We start from the raw sequence: 21841 nt of genomic DNA, 5'->3' as shown, positions 1-21841 counted from the left end.
AAGTTTACTATTAAGGTTCATCATAGTCTCTCTATGTGTATTCCTTGTAACATCCATGACATTGCAACAAACCATACATGCTAAATTAGTATATAGCCATACCCACTCAAGCTGGGTCATTTTTTTTTCTAAGAATGTATGTCAAACTTTACTATTAAGGTTCATCATAGTCTCTCTATGTGTATTCCTTGTAACATCCATGACATTGCAACAAACCATACATGCTAAATTAGTATATAGCCATACCCACTCAAGCTGGGTCATTTTTTTTTTCTAAGAATGTATGTCAAACTTTAGTATTAAGGTTCATCATAGTCTCTCTATGTGTATTCTTTGCAACATCCATGACATTGCAACAAACCATACTCAGGCATACCCACTCAAACTGGGTCAATTTTTTTTTCTAAGAATGTACGTCCTTTAAAAGAAAAGAAAAATGAATAATAGTTTATTATAACAACCAGGGCCCGGTTGCTCAAAGCACAATTAAGGTAATTCAGGATTAGCGTGAGATTTGATTTAAATTCTATATCATTTTGTTGAGGTTTTCTGTTAATATTTTCTGTCCCCTAGTTTTGACGTGGACCAATCTCAAACTTTACAAATCATTAGCTTTTGAAAACCCGTTGAAAAAAAAAAAATGGAAACCTTGATCATTTTTAAATCCTGGGTTATTGCTAATTGCCTTTCGAACAACTCAGCCCAGGAAATAAAAATACTGAGGGAGCTTTAACATGGCTTTGGTATGTATAATAATGGTACGTATACCTACCTTTAGTCTTTCATTATTAGATAAATTATGGCTAGGACAGTTTTTCATTAAGTGTCATAACACAAAACCAAAGTAATTACTCTTGTCAACCGCAAAGGGAACATAAAATCCAGTGAGCCAAAAAAACTCCAAGAAAATAAGTGTATGTCTTAAGCACGGAGCACAGAAAAATGTGTATGAGCAAATCACAATTGGTTTAGGTTTTACGTTCTGATTGGCTAAAAAAAGTGATGTAAGTTGTTTAAACAAAACACCAAGTATATAGGTAGAAGTAATTCAAAAGCAAAAACAAAAAATTGATTTTGACACTTAGTAAAAACTGCTCTATCAGAACCTGATCCAAATAATTGTTAGTCAGGGGAATATTATATTGTCACCATCTCATCATTCGGTCAGAAATTCTGCCAAAATAACTGCTTAATTCAGTGTTTCAAACAAATTCTTTGGGTAAACTTAGTAACAGTTACTTTCATCACTGCCTAGGAACCAGGCCAATTTAACATACAGCTGTAGAAATAAATTATTTATTTACAGTAGAAACCTGGTAATTGAACTCTGAAGGGAAACGAAAAACAGTTCGTGTTAGCGGGGTTTCGAGTTATCAGGGTTGATCGAATAAGACTAAAAGGGGGTTCAAATCCAAGGGAAATCGAGGTTAGCTTGAGTTAAGGGGGTTGTTCGAGTTATCCAAGTTTGAGTTACCGGGTTTCTACTGTATATACAATAATGCACAATAGCAGGTTGTAAAGTCCATTTTTGCGGTTTTAATTTGTCATCCAAGGTTTGAAAGGCTATGTATCATAAATTATTATAGACAATTTGACTTTGCATTGTTAAGTAAGTTGTGTTTACTGGTAAGAAAGAACTCTCTCTGGCATAACTTTAGTACTTAGATGATTAAAATAAATTCTGATATTAAATGAATTCAGAGTTTACTTTGTTTGCCTGACTTTGAGTAATGGTTAACTTTTTATCTTTAATTCATGGCCCATTTCTAAACTTCATCTACAGAAGCGGATCCAGAGCTTTGGCTAAGTGCGGTGATATGGCTTGTCATGTCTCCAGGCCCTAGAATAAGGAAGGGGCCTGCTTTTCAACAAAATTTTACTTGTGGCCATTTGGGCTTCTATTTAGTCAAACAATAAGGTGGGACCCCTCCTCCCCTAGACTCGCCATTATTTACAGTTAGAACTTGAAAAGCGTGAACACTCATTATACTTTGAAGACAGAAGTAGAGGAAATACGTAGTTGACAAATTATTCACAAAAAATAACCTGCTGGCTCCAGCTCTTTCCATTTTTCTTTATTTCTTGCAATTTGAGCTATCATTGGATGTTCTGCAGAAATTTACATATGCCAATTGCACGATGTTTGCCGACGAGTACTGAGACATTGAGACTAAAAAATTGAGTCAGAATTTCAAAATTTGTCGCTTTATTTTAATTTTGAAAATTTAGAGAATGAAACTCTAAATATACGAGTAAAAAATGCTATGGGTATTTTGGCTCGACTGCATCTCGCCAAAATACGAGCCATGGCTCGACCAAACTCGCCTGATATGCTACCGAAGCGTACCAAAAAGGTACGATTAGGTATAAAAATTGTATAGTTTTCAACTTTCTTGAATAAGCACCCCCACCCCCACTTTTTATGAGGTGTTAAAAGTAAATAAATGCTCGGGTTAGAATCTAATGATGACGGTATAGATCTTATAAGGTCACCTCAAGGTATCTTAAATTCACAAACATTTGGTACAAATAATTATGATGCCTTAGCAGTACATAGTGCCTCTTAACCTCTTTGAGGAGCCCAAATGGGAACCAAACCCAGCATTAGTCAATTAGGCCACCCGCCCGCAGATATAAGCTACAGTCAACTTTTGACATTGCGAACACGCTCTTGGCGTCATTTTGTTTACATTATAGCGAGTCATTTCCAGTCAAACATTTCACAACAACAACTCGATATATCATATTTTACTAAAATGTCCAATTGTACCTTATTCATTGCAAAAGCAATTGCAAAAGTATGCATGCGAAATATTTCTTGGGGAGGAGGGAAGTTGTCAATCTCAATATATTTCTCTGGTTTTTTTGGGGGGGAGGGGGGGGGGGTTGGGACCCTGTAACCCTTACCCTAATAAACAGGAAATCTAGAAAGGTTGTCTGAAAAAGTACATGCGACAAGACAGAATGGTTCTGCAGTGGGTTAATTCAAGTGGTGACGTCAAATTATTTCACTAGAAGATAGATCTCAAAAATTATCAAGGAGATCTCTGAAAAGATTAGAGTGATATTTTTGAAACTTGGCATCAACAGTGACCTTCCTATAAGATGGCTCATACTATGATGTAACCATGGCAACACTTTGGTTCCAGTCTCTGTCATAAACCAAATACATCTCCATTTTTTTTGCACCCTTAAATGTAGGACAGAGCGTCGAGGTTGGAACACACATGATGCCCATATTACCCTTACTCTTCTCATTAGCTTGTTGCATGGGAGTGGATTATCTTTGGTTAAGCAAAAACTCAACATGTGAGTATTAATTGAAATAGGTACAGTCAAATCCCGATAACTCAAACCTTCAAGGGAAATCGAAAAAGGTTCGAGATATCGGGAGTTCGAGTTATCGAGGGTAAAATTAGTAAGAAAATGACCTTAAGGGGAATCGAAAAAGGTTCGAGTTATCGGGAGTTCGAGTTACTGAGGATTCGAGATATCGGGATTCAACTGTATTTGCAACAAAACTGTTGCCATGGCAATGGCAGGACAGGTGTCACATTGAGTCTTGGGTTTTAAATTAATGATGCCAAGTTTAAAGAACATGCTTATGTATTCTTCAAGAGTTTCATCTTTTTTGTGGAACAATTGTTGCAGCAAAATCACATGGTGTAAATCGCCTTAATATGATATATTTTTATGACACTGGGAAAAATGCAGATAGAAAAGTTTATTGCATGTAGACCCAAACATATCTCATAGGATAAAATATTGGTTCAATTTATTATATGTCAAACTATATTTAGGTGTCATTTTAAATATGACAACATGAAATGACAAAAACTGTACATTATAACATTTTCAAGTTTTAATTTTGTAAAAAAAAAAAAACAATATTATAGCACAACTAAAGTAAAGCGCGCGTTCTGATTGAATTGGTTAATTTAGCGTCTACTATTTGCCCATGGGTGCACGCTGACGTATGCTTCAACCTGAGCGCGCGCGCTGATTTGTTGCGACATGGCACAAGAAAGTGCCACTACTTCACGAGTTTTTACTTGTTTTCTTGATTTTCCTGTGAATTTGAAAAGCTAAACATAAGAAAAACCATTTCTCCACAATGCTGAAAGACATTGAGGTATAATGCAAGTTTGAAATAATTCAAAACTTTGTATTGTTTGTTTTTTTCTTTTAGGTTTTCGTCAGCGTTTACGCGAGCACTACACGCAATTGTTTACCTCAAAGAAACTAATAAATCACCTTAAAGTTGTGCTATAAAACAAATGGTAAACGTCACAGCGTGCACTATTGAGTTACAGATGCACTTGGGAGGTTTGCTAAGCACTCAAGAAGTTAGAGTCGCTCTCGGCTATCGCCTCGGGCGACTCTTACGCTTCTTTCGTGCTTAGCAACCTCCCGCGTGCATCTGTAACTCAATAGTGCACACTGTGACGTTTACCATTTGTTAAATAGTACGCTTTTCTACTATGTGAAGAACAAATCCCAGAAACTAAAAAGAAAAGACACCTGAATGGTCCAATTTATTGTTCAAAGTTACAAATTTCAATGATTTAAATGTCAAAAGTCAGAAGAACTAATTTTTATGACTTATGATAAAAAATATCAAGCAAATGAGGGGGACATGGGGTTTTGTGGTTAATAAAACTGTAGCTTCTGGTGTTGCAGTGATCTCAAAAGATTTTAAAAGTACAGAAATGTTCTGTGAAACAAAATCATTAAAGATGTACCATAACAGAACAGATTGTTTAACTCTAAAATCTCTTTATCTGTACATTTTGTATAAAAGTGCACAAAGGCTGCTATCCAATTGCAAGCAATTGATATGTCAAATTATTTTAAGTTTGTTACATAATGCAGTTTTGTGTTTTTAGTTATTTTTTTTGCAATGATTGGTGTTCAGGTCAAGGTCCCACCATTTCTCAGAGGGGGTACTCAAGCTTGTTGATGATAGGAATTTTTTTGGGTTTGAAATTTTCGATTCTGACATTTTTTTGGGTTGCAGAATTTGGTGAGTAATTTTTTGGGTGAAAAAGGTTTTTTTGGAGGGGGTACATTTGGTTCAGGGAGTTTTTAGGGGTAATGAGTTTTGCCTCCATTCGATCATCCCTGTCATTTACAAGCCTGAGTACCCCCCCCCCCCCCGGGCACCATGTCCCCCTTAGGTTGCAATGTTTGCAAGCCAAATACAAGGATTTCATAAAATTGTTAATTTTTTCCTCTGACTGTAAACTTACAATTTGTTTAATTATTAAAGTGCTTATTAAACTCAGTGCTTATTGAACTCATATGAAAGGCCTTTCAAAATGAAGAAAGATGAAGTTTCCCTTTTTCTGATTTCTTTTCTGGTTCCAGAGATTAATTAACGATTTTGTATTATGGAAATTAGATGACTGATGACGTCATAAGTTTGACAAATACTAAATACTAAAGCAACGTAACTTTAACTTGGCACAAGAAAGATATCAGGAAAATGAAAACACCATTTTCTTCACTTTGAAAGGCCTTTCATATGAGTTCAACTTGATTTCATTTCATAAGCAAAAAAACCAGCAACTGTCAACTTAAAATTTTTTCTTTAATTTTTTAAAGAAAAAATTTTTCAGTTGACAGTGGTTGGTTTCTCCTTTTGATGATGCTGTCGTCTTCGTTTTGAGGGGCACTGCCTCATCATGTGCCCCTCTCCACCACAAGAGAAGCATTTCACTAAAAACAAAAATAACAAAAATTTAAGCAACATATTTAACCATACTGTAACATAAATTATTTCCACCATTTGCCTCTATGGATCGATCCCCTGCTCAATTGCAATTACTAATGTGAAAGGTATGTTTTTGTCAACACTGGTCTGGCACATTAATTTTTGACAACACTTCATGACAAGTTGAACTCCGAAGTACTATGGCTATAGTATTAATAATCAGTGGGACTAGCAGGAGGCCACAAAAGGCAATTGCCGATTTTCAAATATTAACAAATATTCCCGGAAGTGGAGTTGAATAGCAGTGGATCATATTAATATTTTACTGAGTCATGCATGAAGCTGCATGCAAGGTTAATTATATCCACCACGTTCACCAACACTGCAGTGAACAATTGTATTAGTATATACAACACAAGTTGAATAACTAGCAGACCAAAACATCACTTTTGGTAAACAAAGCGACACAAAGGCAGTTTGTTTCTCTTTAGCTGCTGTTAGGTGAACAGTATTAAATAAAGCTTATTACCTCTGAATTAACTGATCAGTGCATGCATATATTAGGAATATTCACTTGTGTGGTATTATACTAAAAAGGTTTTTGATGTGACTAGTCAAATATATATGGCCATTATTAGAAATACTTTAAGGTCGTTGATCTATTCAATGGAACTGAATTGTGCAAAAAGCTCATCTGTACGTAGTATCCAGAGGTTTGGCTTTTAAAAAATAAAGGCCAGAAACTCAAATGAGCAACAAATTAGTAGTTAAGAATGACCTCTTAAAAGATGTCCTTGACAGCTGTCTACATTCATTTTTCTTTTATTTCACAGAATTGTATAAATTTCTGAATAATCAAAATAATAGATCTCTCTTATTTTTTATCTAGTGGAAAAGACTTACACTTTTGTTGTGCATTTGCTTTGCGTTTCCTTCCTGTTCAAAGTAATGAAAATGAAAATGGTCAGTTAAAGACTGGAAAACATTAGTTATAAAGATATTGCATCATTTAAACACTCACCATTATTTCCACGGCCATTATTTTCATAATGCTCTGCAGAAATTATAAAGAAAAAAAAAATTATTGCGGTCACTTAAAGACTGGAAAACATTAGTTATAAAGATATTACATCATTCAAACACTCACCATTGTTTCCACGGCCATTATTTCCATAATGCTCTGCAGAAATCATAAAGAAAAAAAATTATTGCGGTCACTTAAAGACTGGAAAACATTATATTAGTTATAAAGATATTACATCATTAAACACTCACCATTGTTTCCACGGCCATTATTTCCATAATGCTCTGCAGTAATAATAAAGAAATAAATATTATTGTGGTTACTTGAAAACTGGAAAACATTAGTTATAAAGATATATTGCATCATTAAACACTCACCATTGTTTCCACGGCCATTATTTCCATAATGCTCTGCAGTAATCATAAAGAAATAAATCTTATTGCGGTTACTTGAAAACTGGAAAACATTAGTTATAAAGATATATTGCATCATTCAAACACTCACCATCGTTTCCACGGTCATTATTTCCATTGACAATAGAAAGCAAGGGACCGCGGACGAAAATGCTGCTGTGTACGTAGGAGCTGGCGACAGCTCTAATCAGCCAAAAATAAAAATACAGAGACAAGAAAAGCAAGGCTGACACTACGTAGAAATGAAAAAACCTTAGACGCTCTGCAGAAATAATAAAGAAATATTACCGTATTTTCTCAATTAAACGCCCCCGGCGTTTATTTCAAACTTGGCTTGGTGTACCCGGCCTTTATTTGAGGCCGGCGTTTATTAACGGACTGCAATTTTCTATCAATTATTCAGATTGACTTTTTGTTACCGATATCCGCGACCAAAGGGCTGTTTGTCAAGGCGGAATGATTTCCCCCTTCATTCTGCCCCGAAAAACTGTCCCTGGGTATCCAAAGGTTATTTATTAACCAAAAATACATTATTATGGAACACGTTTATGTTGCAATCAAGATTTGTGACAGAGAGATCATCAACGGTATATGAACGTAAACTATAAAGGAGCATGCAAGTAGAGGTTATCGGCACAGAGTTTTAAGTTCACAAACAGCAATGCCGCCAACTTCTTTTTCGTTTTTAAACGACCTCCCCCAACTTATAAACAAACGCAGGAGGGATCCTCGATATTTCAACGACTGTGAGCACTAACACAAGTTAGAAAGGAAATGCGTCAGTCGTGAAGACAGTAACACGTAGCTAGGTTTTATTTTGTTGTTAACAGCCTGACTTTTCATTTGAGCGTTTATTGAAATTTCCAAAGCAGCATACCCTACTAGAATATCATAGCAGTGCCATTCAAAAGAATAGATTCGTTAGCTTGACCTCAAATAAACGCCAGAACCTCGAACAAACGCCCCCAGCGTTTAATTTAAACAGTTAGCAATTTTGACCCGGTGTTTATACGAGCTAGGCCGGCGTTCAATCGGGGTCCGGCGTTTAATACGGTATATTGTTGCGGTCACTTAAAAACTGGAAAACATTAGTTATAAAGATTTTGCATCATTCAAACACTCACCATTGTTTCCACGGTCATTGTTTCCACGGTCATTGTTTCCACGATCATTGTTTCCATAACGATCTGCAGTAATCATAAAGAAATAAATATTATTGCGGTCACTTAAAAACTGGAAAACATTACCGGTAGTTATAAAGATATTGCATCATTTAAACACTCACCATTGTTTCCACGCCCATAATTTCCATAATGCTCTGCAGAAATTATAAAGAAAAAAAAATTATTGCGGTCACTTAAAGACTGGAAAACATTAGTTATAAAGATATTACATCATTCAAACACTCACCATTGTTTCCACGGCCATTATTTCCATAACGATCTGCAGTAATCATAAAAAAATAAATATTATTGCGGTTACTTAAAAACTGGAAAACATTAGTTACAAAGATATTGCATCATTCAAACACTCACCATTGTTTCCACGGCCATTATTTCCATAATGCTCTGCAGTAATCATAAAGAAATAAATATTATTGCGGTCACTTAAAGACTGGAAAACATTAGTTATAAAGATATATTGCGTCATTCAAACACTCACCATTGTTTCCACGGTCATTGTTTCCATAACGATCTGCAGTAATCATAAAGAAATGGTGGTCACTTAAAAACTGGAAAACATCCAGGGGGTGTCCTTTTCAAAGCTGTTATTAGGGATTAGGGCCATTGTTTTTGTTTCGGAGGAGAGGATCAAAACTCCTGAAAAAGGTTGTTTGCAAATGCAAAAAGACTCAAATAAATTGTTTGTGCACATGAAAAGGAGTTTAAAAATGTTTAATGACAAAAGATAGTTATAAGCCATTTATATGATTATGACACATCATCAACAGGATTTTTTTATGCCCAGAATGCTGGAATTTGCATTTTCAATCTTCTAGATTTCAAACTCTCTGCATTCTCTGGGAGAGTCCCACCTCGGAAAAGGGGCCTTGAAACATGGGGCCTTTGTTATCAGACATGACTTTTAATTAATAAAAATATTTTAGTTGTTTGGTATCAACGTTTTTGCAGTTTTCAGGTATCCCAGGGCAAAAATATCGGGTATATTGGTATCCCACTACCCCCCTTGGCTGGACCTGACCATTGTTACCATGCTGCCCATAATTTCCATTATCATCTGCAGGAATCATAAAGAAATTGCGGTCACTTAAAAACTGGAAAAAAAAAGTTAAAGAGAAAAGTAGGGGGGGGGGGAGTCATGACCCCATTTCACGCACAAATGTTAACCAAATTCATGTGCCACAAAAAGTTGAAAGCGCAGAATTATATTCTCAAATCAGGTAAATTTTCAAGCTACCTTCATATGTCATGTCATATGTTTTTTTTTTTGTTTTTGTTTTTTTTGCCCTATTGTCTTATATCACGATCAATTTTATGCCCTATTGTCCCACATCATGGTATAATTTTTACCCTTTTTACATGACATGCATAAACCTTTTGTTACTATGTTACAACAATATCCCTTTCCCAGAAAGAAACTTACTTTGGGATTGTCTGGCGGAAAGCCACCTGTCATGTGCAAGTTGCCTGTAGCTGTTCATCTTTCTTTGTTAGCAAAGATAATCAGGTTAGAAATAAATTACACGTTATATAACAAATCCCAGAATGACTTGATAGTTTGCTTTAAAGAAAGAATATAAAATGTACAGCACATGTTAAAAAAAAAAAAAGGTTAACAGTTACATGTTTCTAAAAAAAAAACAATACAAGGTATTTAACAACTATACTAAGTTAAACTTCCCTGACAATAGACCTTTCGACGGTTTCTGATGCCATCTTGGTTGGGGGGCAAACACGGCAAATTTTACAGTAAATGTATGGAAAAATTGTGAGTTTGATACTCGAAAATTTGACGGTTGACATTCTGAAACTTTTGTAAATTACAAACTAAATATGCAAGCTATAGAGAAACTGTGGAAGGGTCTATTACTCCTGTTAAGAGCTTGGAAAACGTATGTCCGTAGATACGATTAAGCCGACAATCCCAAACCTTTTTCAGTGATAAGTATCTTGACTGTACTGCGTGGAAACAGTTTTGTCAAATTTTTTGTGTTGTAATTTTTTTGCGACGTTGCGGTGTTAGTATAATTTTCTTGCTTTGTTTGTATAATTTCTTGCTTTGTTTGCATAATTTTCTTGCTTTGTTTGTGTAATTTCCTTGGCGTTTTGCTTTCTTCGTGCAACTTTTCTTGCGGTGTTTGTCTTTTTCTGCGTCCTCTCTAAAGGGGGGATCGGTGTGAAAAGAAAATTTAAATAGGCTTTTAAAATAATTGTACTAGTTTTGGCCAAATCGATTGGAGACAGTTTTTTCTTAAAATTAGTCGTGTTTCCTACAACGCTAAAATACAAACTAAAATTAAATAATAATAAAAAAAGAAAACTGTGGTCTACTCACATCTCAAGATCCCGCAGCAACCCGTCCGGCAAGTGGCAGATACGGCAGCTCCATCGCCGATAAACGCGGGTGGCAAGGTAATTCCCGCCAAAATTGCAATTACTCAACTATAAACAACTCGAGTTTTATTTTAGATAGAAAGAAATACAACTAAAGCAAATAATTTAGATAATTCAGATAATACATAAATTTAAGTGCAAGCGAAACGTAACAAGGAATCTTTCAAAAACGGTTTACTGAATAAAAGAAAAGGATTTCTTTATAAATGAGCTAAATCGCCGGAGTGAAAAAGATTATAAAAAGCGCTCTCCTTTCAAATCAGCTTATGGTTTCTTTGCAAGAATACGCGTATGTGTGATTGTAGATGGAAAATTGAAAGAGTTTAGAAAATTTCAGATACTCACCGATTGCAGGATGAGAAAATAAAATTCGTTACATACATTTAATAAAAACTTCATCACGGAGGTTTCGTGTCTAATGATAATCAGCGCAATCTGCTAAGCGACCGAGATGCTGGCCTCCATTCCTGTGCAGTTCAACCTACAAGTCAATAAAAGTACATCAAATGTTTTCAGAATTCGCTGTACTCTCAGGCACGTACATAGTGGCAACTTTTGAATGGCGAAAATCGAATTTCAATCTGGGAGTGTAAAATTTCCATCTGCTGTCGTTGATCATATACATCACGGCAGCACGAAATAGAACAACTCATCCGCTTCGAGCTTTTGACCCTGCAGTTGATGAGGATTTCGTGGAGATCGCTGACCAGTACTTTCTTTTTCGCGCCGCACGATAGCCTTCGGATTGCCTTCGCATTGCTTCGGAATAACTTCGGAATACTCCCATACTATTCGTCTCAACCAAAATGGTATCACGTGAACAGTGTTAAACCGAAGAGCCACAAAAACATTACCACGCGACCAGAACTTTTGAAACGCAGACTAAAACCAACGGTCAGCGAAGCGGGCAGAAAAAAAGCGCTTGTCCACGGACGTCTAACACGAATAGTAACTGGCAATAATTAATTACGCAACTTCAGAAAAAAAAAATAATCAAGGGAAAAGTTTATCATTTACAGTTTAAATTCTAGTCAAAATTAAATTAGTGGGGAGCTCCGCTTTTAGGCCTGCCTAAATCTATATATTAAATAATGATTGGTTGTTTAGCAACGGTTGTTTTAGTAACGAATGTCATTGGTGTAGTTTGTGACGTCTATTTATCCCGGATTTTATTCCACGGAGATATCAGGTTACAGCTTTGTTAATTAAATGGGCTTCGCGATTCTTTCTGACTGAGCCACGTTTGCTGCGTATTAGCCCAAGCGGGACGAGGCGAACGTCATTGATTGAGTGGCCAGGTTGGTTGAAATGTAGTGATACCGGAGTAGGTTTATTTTGTTGATGGTGGTGATTAAAGGACATATCTTCGGTGTTCTCCGAAGCGTTCATTAAGTTGGCGTTTGTTCTATGCAATGTATTGGCAGTGGCACTTCTTAAAATTGTCGATAGTTATTACTTCTCGGATTCCTGTGATTCACGAAATACCTATATTAAACCTTTGACAAAGATCTGGGATATAGTGATCTGTTTATATTGTCTTGAGCGCTAGATCTTGTAGAAGATAATTTGTGCTTCTTAAATTATAATTCCGATTAGTAACAGTTCTAGAGAGTCACGAAAAGCTTACCATACAATTCGCCTTCTGCACTTTATATTTTTACTCTTCGAATATTCTTCAGCTATTTATTTAAATGCATTTTTTGGGTGTTGTTGTTGTAGGGTCAGCATTAAGAAAATGTTTGCAATTGCTGGAGGAAGAGATGTAAAATGTGAACACATAGCTTAGAGCTACTGTAGTGCATATAGCCCACGACTAAAAATATAAAACAAGTAAACAAAAAAAAAGTAAGCTGAAAATGTATATATGTGCATTTTAAGTGGAAGGTGGGACACAAGGATACAACACTTAACCGTACCCAAATTCGCAAGTAGCCAATCAGAAGCGCGATCTAATGTCCTGATATCCTACGATATCAAGTCACTGACCTGATATGCCACCATATCACGGTCACTTCGAAGTAAAGTAGTGTTACCGAGCGATGAATTGAAACGAGGTTTTGCCAATAAAACAGAACTTCGTAATTTAAATGTAGCTGGTGTCAAGCGATAGTAAAAGGAAAAAAACTTTCCCGCCAAAACTAAACGTGAGCGCGCTCGCCAATTGCGCGATGTTTGCCGACGAGTACTGAAACATTCAGACTGAAACAATGGAGTTGGAAGTTCCACATTTTTCGCTAAATTTTGATTTTGGAAATTTAGAGAATGAAACTCCAAACAAACGAGTGGAACAAAAGGAAGAAGAGGAACTTGATAAAAGTGTCGAAGACCAAAAAGGTATCAACACAAGCAGGTCAACACAATTTGCACTACGTACCTGGCAAGCATGGCTTCAACAGAGCGTTAAATTTAACCGGATTTTTGGCTGAATTTGGGTACGGTAAATACCTAATCGTACCTTTTTGGTACGCTTCGGTAGCATATCAGGCTCGTTTGGTCTCGCCATGGATAATTTGGCTCGACTGCGTCTCACCAAAATACGAACCATGGCTTGACCAAACTCGCCTGATATGCCGCCGAAGCGTACCAAAAAGGAAAGATTAAGTATGATTAGCAGATATTTATCAGTATTAAATCTTTCTTTCAGAAGGGTACGATAAGGGCACAGAATATTTTGGGTGAATTGCAAAGGTTAGAACTTGCTGGGATTACTCTGACAGTGACCTCCTCAATAACTACAATTTGATTATCAGACAATATCACATGCAGAACTTGAATCACTCAATCTTTGTTTGCCAAGAATATTGTTCAGTGCCATAAGATCAAGATGAATATCAACAGGGACAGTATTGGACTGTTTTAAAAAAGGTAAAGTCTGTGTCCGAGCCAAGTGGCCCATACGCCGATACAGCCGGAGCTTATCCCGGTTTCCGTAGCATTAAGCGACTTAGAGTATTGCTACTCCCCCCTGGATGGGATGCCATTCCATCGCAGGGATTACCCCCAGCAGTAAACTCGCCGGTACCCATTTATACACCTGGGTCGAGAGAGGCACTGTGAGAGTAAAGTGTCTTACCCAAGTATCAAACTATGAGTTTTTGAAGAAATTGAAATTTAGCATTAATAGAGACAATAGCCAGCTATCCTTACCTCAGTTCTTTTTACTTTATTCCAAAAGGGGCACCTAACCCGCCCCCGCCCCCCCTCCCCCAATTTGCTTTCCCCTTGATATGTTGCACAATGAGGGACATTATTTGGTGGAAATTATGGCTGAATGACAGAATGCCGATAGTACATTGCCCAAGCTAACAAATAAAAGCTTACCGCAAGCAAGCGAGAGTAAAAGCTAACTACACAAGCAAACTGTGGTGATCCTAACTGCAAGCAAGCTAGTGATAGTTGAACAGAAGTGGCTATGACATCTACCCAGGATCCAAACATGATCATTTGGGATGATGGAACACAAACGTAATCACTTTGATATCAATTGAGAAGAAAGCATTCACATTTTTATTTACAAAATCATGTCTATATCATCAGACCATAGCTAAGTTTCCATGTGATAACTTCTAAATAAATCTTCAATCCTGAAGAAATCAAACTGGCTCTACAATTTGTAATTCTCAGAATACTGTGTGACTGACCAAGAGCAGTCACCTGTAGTGACAAAAAGTAAGAACGTTTTGCAGAAGAGCCTCTTGTAGACCAGAAAAGGAAAAACCAATGATCAACATGACAAGTTCACAATTCTAACAGTAATAAAAGGATAATTTATTTTAACTTTCAAGATACATTCCCAGTGATAAATTATCATGATAAGTCGGTTTTCCTGTGTAGTTGTTGTTATCACGTGATCTTTAGTTCACATGTTCTGTAAAAGTACTTGAGAATGAACTCTTAAAGTAAACAGAGGTGTACTTCTTTACTCATAACACTCATGGCCTGTGTGATGGATTGCAGGTAATATGGATAAGACCAGGAATTTTTTATTTTATTATGATCAACAATCTTGTCAATGTCACTCGAAGGATTTACTGCTGTATGAAAATAAAAAAGAAATTTAATCCCTATAAAAAAAACTGTTACTGTGACATGAATGTCACAGTAACATTACCATTGCATATGTGTAAACATATTGTAACGGGTCAACATGGAGTGAACAAAGACAAAATTCATGGTTTCTTGAAACTCGCTCAAGTGTTTGTAATAATTTTTAATAGAAACTTTTCTATAGAAACTTGGAAAATCGCCTCCTTTTCCTAAATAGTTTATTATACATTATGATTTTTTTAGAGGCTTTTATTATTTTAATATATCCGCCTGAATGAAAGCCATAAAAAGATAAAACAAATTATGTCAACCATCAGCCTCTGTCTCAAAACAGAAACACTTTCATTCTTATTAATCATAGTCTTTCTTTTTGGTCACTTACACATTATGAACTTCAAAACAAAATTATACAAAAAGAATATATAAAAAATAACCATATACAAATGCGTTGGAGAGCATTATACTAAAGTTGTAAGGACAGAAAGATATTCAAGAAAGAAACTTTTTTTACAGTGAATTCGAAATTTGTATCCGATGGTAGGTGTAAGCACCTTCCCGTCTATTATACTAAGGTCTTGAAAACAAGTTTATACTTTTTTGGTGTCTTCGGCTTCAAAATACCTTACACAGGTTAACAGTACCCTATCACTCTTGAGTCGGCTTTTTAGTTCAGCCAGCCTTTCCTCTAGATCTATTTCCTATAGCATCCAAAAACGTGTTGGTGCGACCTGGTGCGTATACATGTAAAAGCTTTCAAATGTCGATTCTTCTTCTCTTTCTGCGCGATCCCCAGCCAAAGGCAGCGCTGTTATCGCTAGGTATAGCAATCTACGATCTTTTACTTTGTAAAACTTACGGTTTTTGACTAATTTTCAACCAGAACAAGCCAACTATCACACTGGATTCAATCACGCTTCGAATAGAAGTCACTCGGGACGCTATCATGAAATTTTGCTTGTGCACTTTCAGTGTCACGTGACCGCGCAAAAACCATAACAAAGAGTTATTCCTTTGAAGTTTGCCGGCTTTCATAACCAGTCTTCTCTACTTACTCTGTTCCAACTAATCAAAAACAAATTCCCTCCCTCCACTCCCTCCGTTCTGTCGTTGTTGATTTAGGTTGGCGGGTACATGGTTCTCCCTCACCTTTGCTGGGATAATAGTTTAAGGGTGCCATATTTTAAGCTTTTTCTTCTTCAAAAACTTGGGAAAATTCAGGTACAACTGTAGTTTCGTTTTTTGTCGGTGTTATAACTGAGTCTTCGTTTAGAGTTACATACTTTTCTCTTTGAAAAGTCCTTACTTTTCCTTTCTCTATTTTGTATGTTTTCCCATCTTGTACTGCCGAAATTTGATTTTCCGACAATGTTATTTTTATGACATCAGTGTCATCTGCAATTAAACACTCTAATGTCATTAATTTGCGCCCAGTTCTAAGCTTTACTTTTTCTTTCGTGGAATGAGATGTTTTTAGTTTTGCATGTAATGAAACTGTTGTGAAATCTGTCAAATTTTTGATATCTGTTATTTTAGTTATTGTCATTTCTTTAGGTATTTTATAATTAAAGTCACATTTTGAGACATTTTAAATTTTTGTTCTTTTGATGATTACTATTGCATATTCATCGTTGCTCTGAAATGATCTTTTAAAAGAATAGTTAGAAACCTTTACAGGTTTTTGTGTTTCTTCTTTCCTACTCACTTCATTGTGCATGTTGTTTTCATTTTAAACAAACACCATCGATAACATTATGTCTCTTTTGTATTTTAAAATTGAAGTAACTGTAGTCGCTTTTACTTGTCTTCAATTTGGTAAAACTTTGTATGTATCCCAACACTGGTACTTGATTTAGATGTGTTCAATACCTATATATAAAAAAAATATTAAAGGGACTGTGTCACGGCTAAGTTAATTTTATGTTATTAAATTTTGCCAAACACTCGCTATGAAACTAAATGTTTGCAAAGAAATTAATTTTATTAGTCTAAATGACAAAACCATAGCTTCACTGCAGCCAAATGTGTTTCCCGGCGTTATAATTTAAAGTTACAAGCAAACAAGATTAACTGTGAAAACTGTTCCGCCGGATCACTTTTCAAAAACCCATATCGCAATCCGTTTCAATCTTCGCCACTTTTGGCCATCCGCACCTTCTTTTGCATTTGGTGTGTTATTTAAATATTCCTTCACTGTTTTAATATGTTATTTTATATATTTAAACGAATTTGGTGGTCATTTCCTATGCCTAAGTTTGGCTAAAATCCGTGACACGGTCCCTTCAAGTTTGTCTTTTACGTTTCAAAAGTATTTGCCAACATTATTTATGTATTCTGAAAGACTGTTACTTGTTTTTTAAATGTTGGGGGATCCAAGAGTTCTTAATATCTAGTTTATGTGTTCTGTTTCAAAACTATTTGCAATTATTCTTTATGTATTCTGAATGACTGTTACTTGTTTTAAATGTTGGGGGATCCAAGAGTTCTTAATATCTAGGTTTTGTGTTCTGTTTCAAAACTATTTACCAACATTCTTTATGGATCCTGGAAGACTGGAAGTTGTTTCAGATGTTGCATGGGGATCCATGAGTTCAATACCTAAAAAAAGATTGAGTTTATCTATTATGTTTAAAACTTTTGAATAATACGTTAATGAGAATTAATACGTTATCTTTGATGCATCGCATCTTATCTGTAACAATAGAATACACCATTTTAATTATTCCTAATTTAAAAATTTTTGCTACTCAACAACAAATTTAATGTGAAGGAAAGCATTTTTACAAATTGCGTTAACTTCTAGCTGGAAGGTTTTTTTAAACTTTTATCCCTTTTTCTTCATTGATAAAACCTTACAAATCTGATTTCTGAATAGTATCTGAACGCTTATCATAAGAATTTACCTTCGTTCGTATCAGTGTAGGTTTCTGATGAAGTGAGGGTTGTTGCAATCATTGTTCCTCTCTTGTTAGTTGTGATTGATCTCATTAAAGAAAAAAAAACAAATCAAATTAAACATCATTTCGTCGTTAAGAATAAAGATACTGTAAATATTAAAAAGTTTAAAATTAACGTATCAGGTTTCCATCATTTCTTTGTGTTGGCAATTCTACCTATCAGGAAAGAAAAAGAATATTCCTTACTTCTCGCTGCTAAGAATTTAACAAATTATCAAAACCGCAATAATTTTACTGCCTAACACAGTGCGTTACTGCTGTTTAATGAAGCGTGTTGCTAATAAAAATGCAATGTTTACCAAAACGAATATTGTTCAAATCTTTCTCGCTGACAAGAGTTATTGCCCCGCAGGGTTTTGGCCCAGAGGCCAAAACCCGAGGAGGCATCATTGTAATCCGCGCGAATATACAGTATATATATAGTTTATACTGGGAAAAATCTCGATTTGATCAATTTTTGCCCGCAAATAGTCTCGGGAGTTGTAAAATGCCGACAAGCTGAAAGCCCGCAAGTAGGTATCGGGAGTTGTAAAATGCCGACATACGGTGATTGGTCAATGATGACACAAGTAAACGATGATTGGGTAATGATGACAGCCCAAGCATGAGCACGTGTACGGGTGACAAGAAGCAAACAAACGACGCTTGTAAACGTTGATTGCAGTTGGGCAGAATTTTGAAAAAGATAATTTGTTTTATTCGAGGCCTATTCATTTCACAATGTCTAAATGCAATTGTTGAAAAGACTTTGCGATAATTTACTAAGTAACTCGCAGAGAAGTAAGAAAATCCACATTTTTTACATCTGAGTTGCCGAAGAAGAAATGTCTAGGAACACGTACGAACATATCAAGCCATATCTTCAAATTTTTCTGCGATTTACGATAAGCAAGCCTTAGTCCAAAACCGCGATTTACCAAGCGCAAACTACTTGAACAGAGAAAAGCCTTGATCAGACTATCTCCGGACGAGATTTACAAGAAACTTAAAAAAAGATCTCGAGATAATTGTTTAAGATTCGCGGCAGGCGAAACCGGAAACCAGAAGCGAGCGAGTTTTAAAAAGTCAAGCGTTTTCATTGTCAAAGGTGAGAAATCCTTTCGGTATGAAGCGTGATTTACGATAAGAAAGCCTTTGTCTAACTGACCGTGATTTACCAGGAACAAAACTACTTGAATGGAGAAAACTTATGCGGCATCAAGAAAAGAAATTCAAAAGAGATCTCGAGATGCATTGTGATTATTTAAAACTCGCGGCAGGCGTGTTAGATTCTAACCTGAGTATCAGGCCTTCCTAAGGGGAGGGGGGGGGGGGGAGGGTAGGGAAGGAAAGAGGAGAGGAAGGCCTGACATAAACGCTTTGATTGGATCATGTCGAACATTCAGATTCTGGATGTGGCGCTGATTGGGTAATTCACAATGGGCCCTGACGTCACACCACCGGCCGGAAATAAAAAAAATTCATAACGGCGTCTTCTATGAACTGATGTCCACGCGAACGAACAATGAACGAAAACTTCGCTCGACGTTATTCAGCGTTATTTCAGTGTATTTTAGAAGGCGACGACTTCAAAACGGCTCGTGAAGGCGCTCTACAGTTTTTCCTGGAATTAGACGTAATAGAGGACAGAAATTATGCCTCGAAAGCTGCTTGTGAAACGGAAAGTCGACGTCCTCGGAGTTTTAGCAATAAAGGTGACGGGCCTACGTTTGTGACATTTCTACCCTTGCCGTTCTGTGTTTAATTCGGTTTTTCGATGTAATTTGCTTCTCACTTCTTTCTGAGGGGCACTGTTTTATTTAGAGGCATTATGTATTAAATAGAGCCGTAAGATTGTGGCCAAGGAAATGTCTAGAGGTCATTGCATAATAGTCTGCGCTGCGTGGTTTCCTGTTTGTTTCACACTTCTTTGCCACATGTTTTGCTAGTTTGTTTTTGCTCAATTCTATTTGTAAGATATGCTTTAAACTCTCAAAATTTTCGCCGTGTAAGGACAAGATATATGTTCCGTGAAAACGTTGATTACTTGCATTTTATTGATGCCGGGATCGGCATTATAAATATTGTTGCAAGATGTATTGTGTCTTATCAGTTATATCTTGGTCCTGCTTCGCAAGTGACAACCGGAAATGAATTTGATTGGTTGACGCTTATCACGCCGTGAGGGGTGGAAGACTGGAATTAAAGCGTCTGTGTCAGGCTTTTCTTTCCGTCCGCGCTCCTTCCTTTTCCCCCTACCCCTTAGAAAAGCCTGATACTCAGGCTAGTTAGATTCGGGCACGCAAAGCGGCCCATTCAAAGCGACGAAGTCGCGTAAACGAGCCACGCAAGTCGCGATAGGTCGACCGTGTTAAATTAATAAAGACGAAGGACTTTTTCTAAAGTCTAGCTTGAGTCTAGCTGAGATCCCCCACCACAGCAAAACATGACAAAATGATCTCAAGATGATGTTTCGTTCTTGTAATTAAATGATTTACCGTATCATAATTAATAATCATCCAAAATAGAAAATTAATTTCTAATAAAAATGTCTGAATTGTAGAAAAGGATGAACAGCAGAGAAAAACCGATAAACATCGTAGAAACTTCGGGGGCAACCTAGTGTCAGCTTTTCTAGTTGTATATTGTATAACTTTGTAAGTTGTAAACAAGCTTGTTAAAATTCGCCATGATGTGATTAAATATTTGAGTGGCGTGAATTGGCCATATAAAGTTGCATTTTTGATGGGTTGCCAAGAGAAGTACTTGAAAATAAAATCCGTCGAAGAGCACGCAATGGAGCAACTAATTTGAACTCTTTTGCTTAATTAGTTTGACTTTCAGATGCAAGGATTCGGCTGGTCAATTCCGATTACACAATATCTAAAGAAGCTTCAAGCAATCTTTTTAAGGTGGAACAGTTATCAATATACCTACAGATTTCAGCAAAGATGGAAGACTGGATTCGTCTCTTATACAAATGATTCGTGTTATTGTCCACGTCTTGACTTTAAAGGGGGGCTTGTTCTACTCCAGCGTCCAACCGGTTTAGAATTTCCTTTTTTCACAAGTTTTATTTTCCCCGACAACGACAAATAAATTTTGTCCTTGATGGCGAATCATCTACAGAGTAACTGCCCTGTTCGGTGTAATAACTGCGCTAAAAGGCAGCATAACAAAGCAGTTCTTGAAAACAATTCACCATTCTTTCTGAAGATATTTTGAGGGCTATATAACCTTTCCTTTCAGGGCTCAAAATAACGGCCGGTCAACGGACAATGTCCGGCCAAGATGACAATTTGTCCGGACAAACGGATTTGCCGGTCATTTTGACCGGCCATGCACCAGACCCCAAAAAATTGTTATGCCAATGTATAAGGTTAATTCTAACAACTTATTTAACCTTTACTCGTGGAGCGATTTAATACACAGTATCAGAGCAACCTCTACGTTAAAACCACAGGTAACTCCGAAGTCTTACGTTAAATTTCCAATCTGAAATACATGAAGTATAAATGTCATTCCAATTCTGAAAATATGATACATCTTTTTTTGATCTGTGCAGTTCTGTTCACTGAGAGAGGTCAGTATTAAAATTTAGTATAATGCGAAACTTCAGCGAAAAGAACGTGCACGAAAAAACGTCCAAAGCCTGGTAACAAGGTATTTCATTCGAGTGCGAAAGAAGGAAAACAACGTGACAGATGTTTGCAATTTGTCTCAGTTAATTGACCTGTCGCTATCATATCTTACAAGGGTACTAAGAAACTAAGTAGAAAAAAAAAATGGCAGGCAAAACGGTGGAGATGGCGGGTCCTTTTCTATCACGCGAACAAAGACGATTTGACGAAATGCAAAAGTGACTACTATTTTCAATATTTTGACCGGTCAAAAACGACACGTGACCGAGCTAAACTGGGTCTGGACGGTCAACATGACCGGCAACTATCCAAAAATTATTTTGAGCCCTGCCTTTGGTGTGTAATTACAGGGTGACGTAATGAGGTCTATTTACAAACCAATCAAATGGTTTATATGCTTGATTTAGCGGTTGCTATTGGCAACGTCTTTAAACAAATAAACCACAGACTATCTTGTTGCAGTCATCTCTTGAATTTAGTCTGACAACTTCATTG

At 36.4% G+C, this 21841-nt stretch overlaps 1 protein-coding gene and 2 long non-coding RNA genes across 4 annotated transcripts in view; all 3 read right to left on the bottom strand.

The window, feature by feature from the left end:
• LOC144661521 (uncharacterized) overlaps window positions 1-20943 on the bottom strand; it is a 216163-nt gene extending 195220 nt beyond the window's left edge. Inside the window, exon 1 of the mRNA XM_078522317.1 lies at window positions 20639-20943. The gene's annotated coding sequence lies outside the window, so the exon portion shown is untranslated. The remainder of the gene's footprint in view (window positions 1-20638) is intronic.
• Window positions 4357-7262, bottom strand: LOC144661562 (uncharacterized). Of its 2 annotated transcripts, XR_013572300.1 has the most exons (7): window positions 7242-7262; window positions 7115-7147; window positions 6989-7021; window positions 6861-6893; window positions 6735-6767; window positions 6617-6649; window positions 4357-5718 (listed from the first exon to the last, which is right to left on the bottom strand). It is a non-coding gene; the product is annotated as an uncharacterized LOC144661562 (long non-coding RNA). The 2 variants fall into 2 exon arrangements; XR_013572301.1 differs by lacking the exons at window positions 6735-6767; window positions 6989-7021; window positions 7115-7147; window positions 7242-7262 and having other exon boundaries at window positions 4359-5718; window positions 6861-6981.
• On the bottom strand, window positions 8210-10826 carry LOC144661561 (uncharacterized). The gene is made up of 7 exons (XR_013572299.1): window positions 10667-10826; window positions 9755-9816; window positions 8813-8845; window positions 8686-8718; window positions 8561-8593; window positions 8436-8468; window positions 8210-8337 (listed from the first exon to the last, which is right to left on the bottom strand). It is a non-coding gene; the product is annotated as an uncharacterized LOC144661561 (long non-coding RNA).
• Window positions 20944-21841: the final 898 nt, after the last annotated feature.

The sequence above is a fragment of the Oculina patagonica genome, chromosome 7 (genome assembly GCF_052425735.1).
Source record: "Oculina patagonica isolate OP01 chromosome 7, crgOcupat, whole genome shotgun sequence".
NCBI lineage: Eukaryota > Metazoa > Cnidaria > Anthozoa > Scleractinia > Oculinidae > Oculina > Oculina patagonica.
Note: the sequence above shows the minus strand (reverse complement) of the source record. Positions and strands in the feature narration are given on the sequence as shown.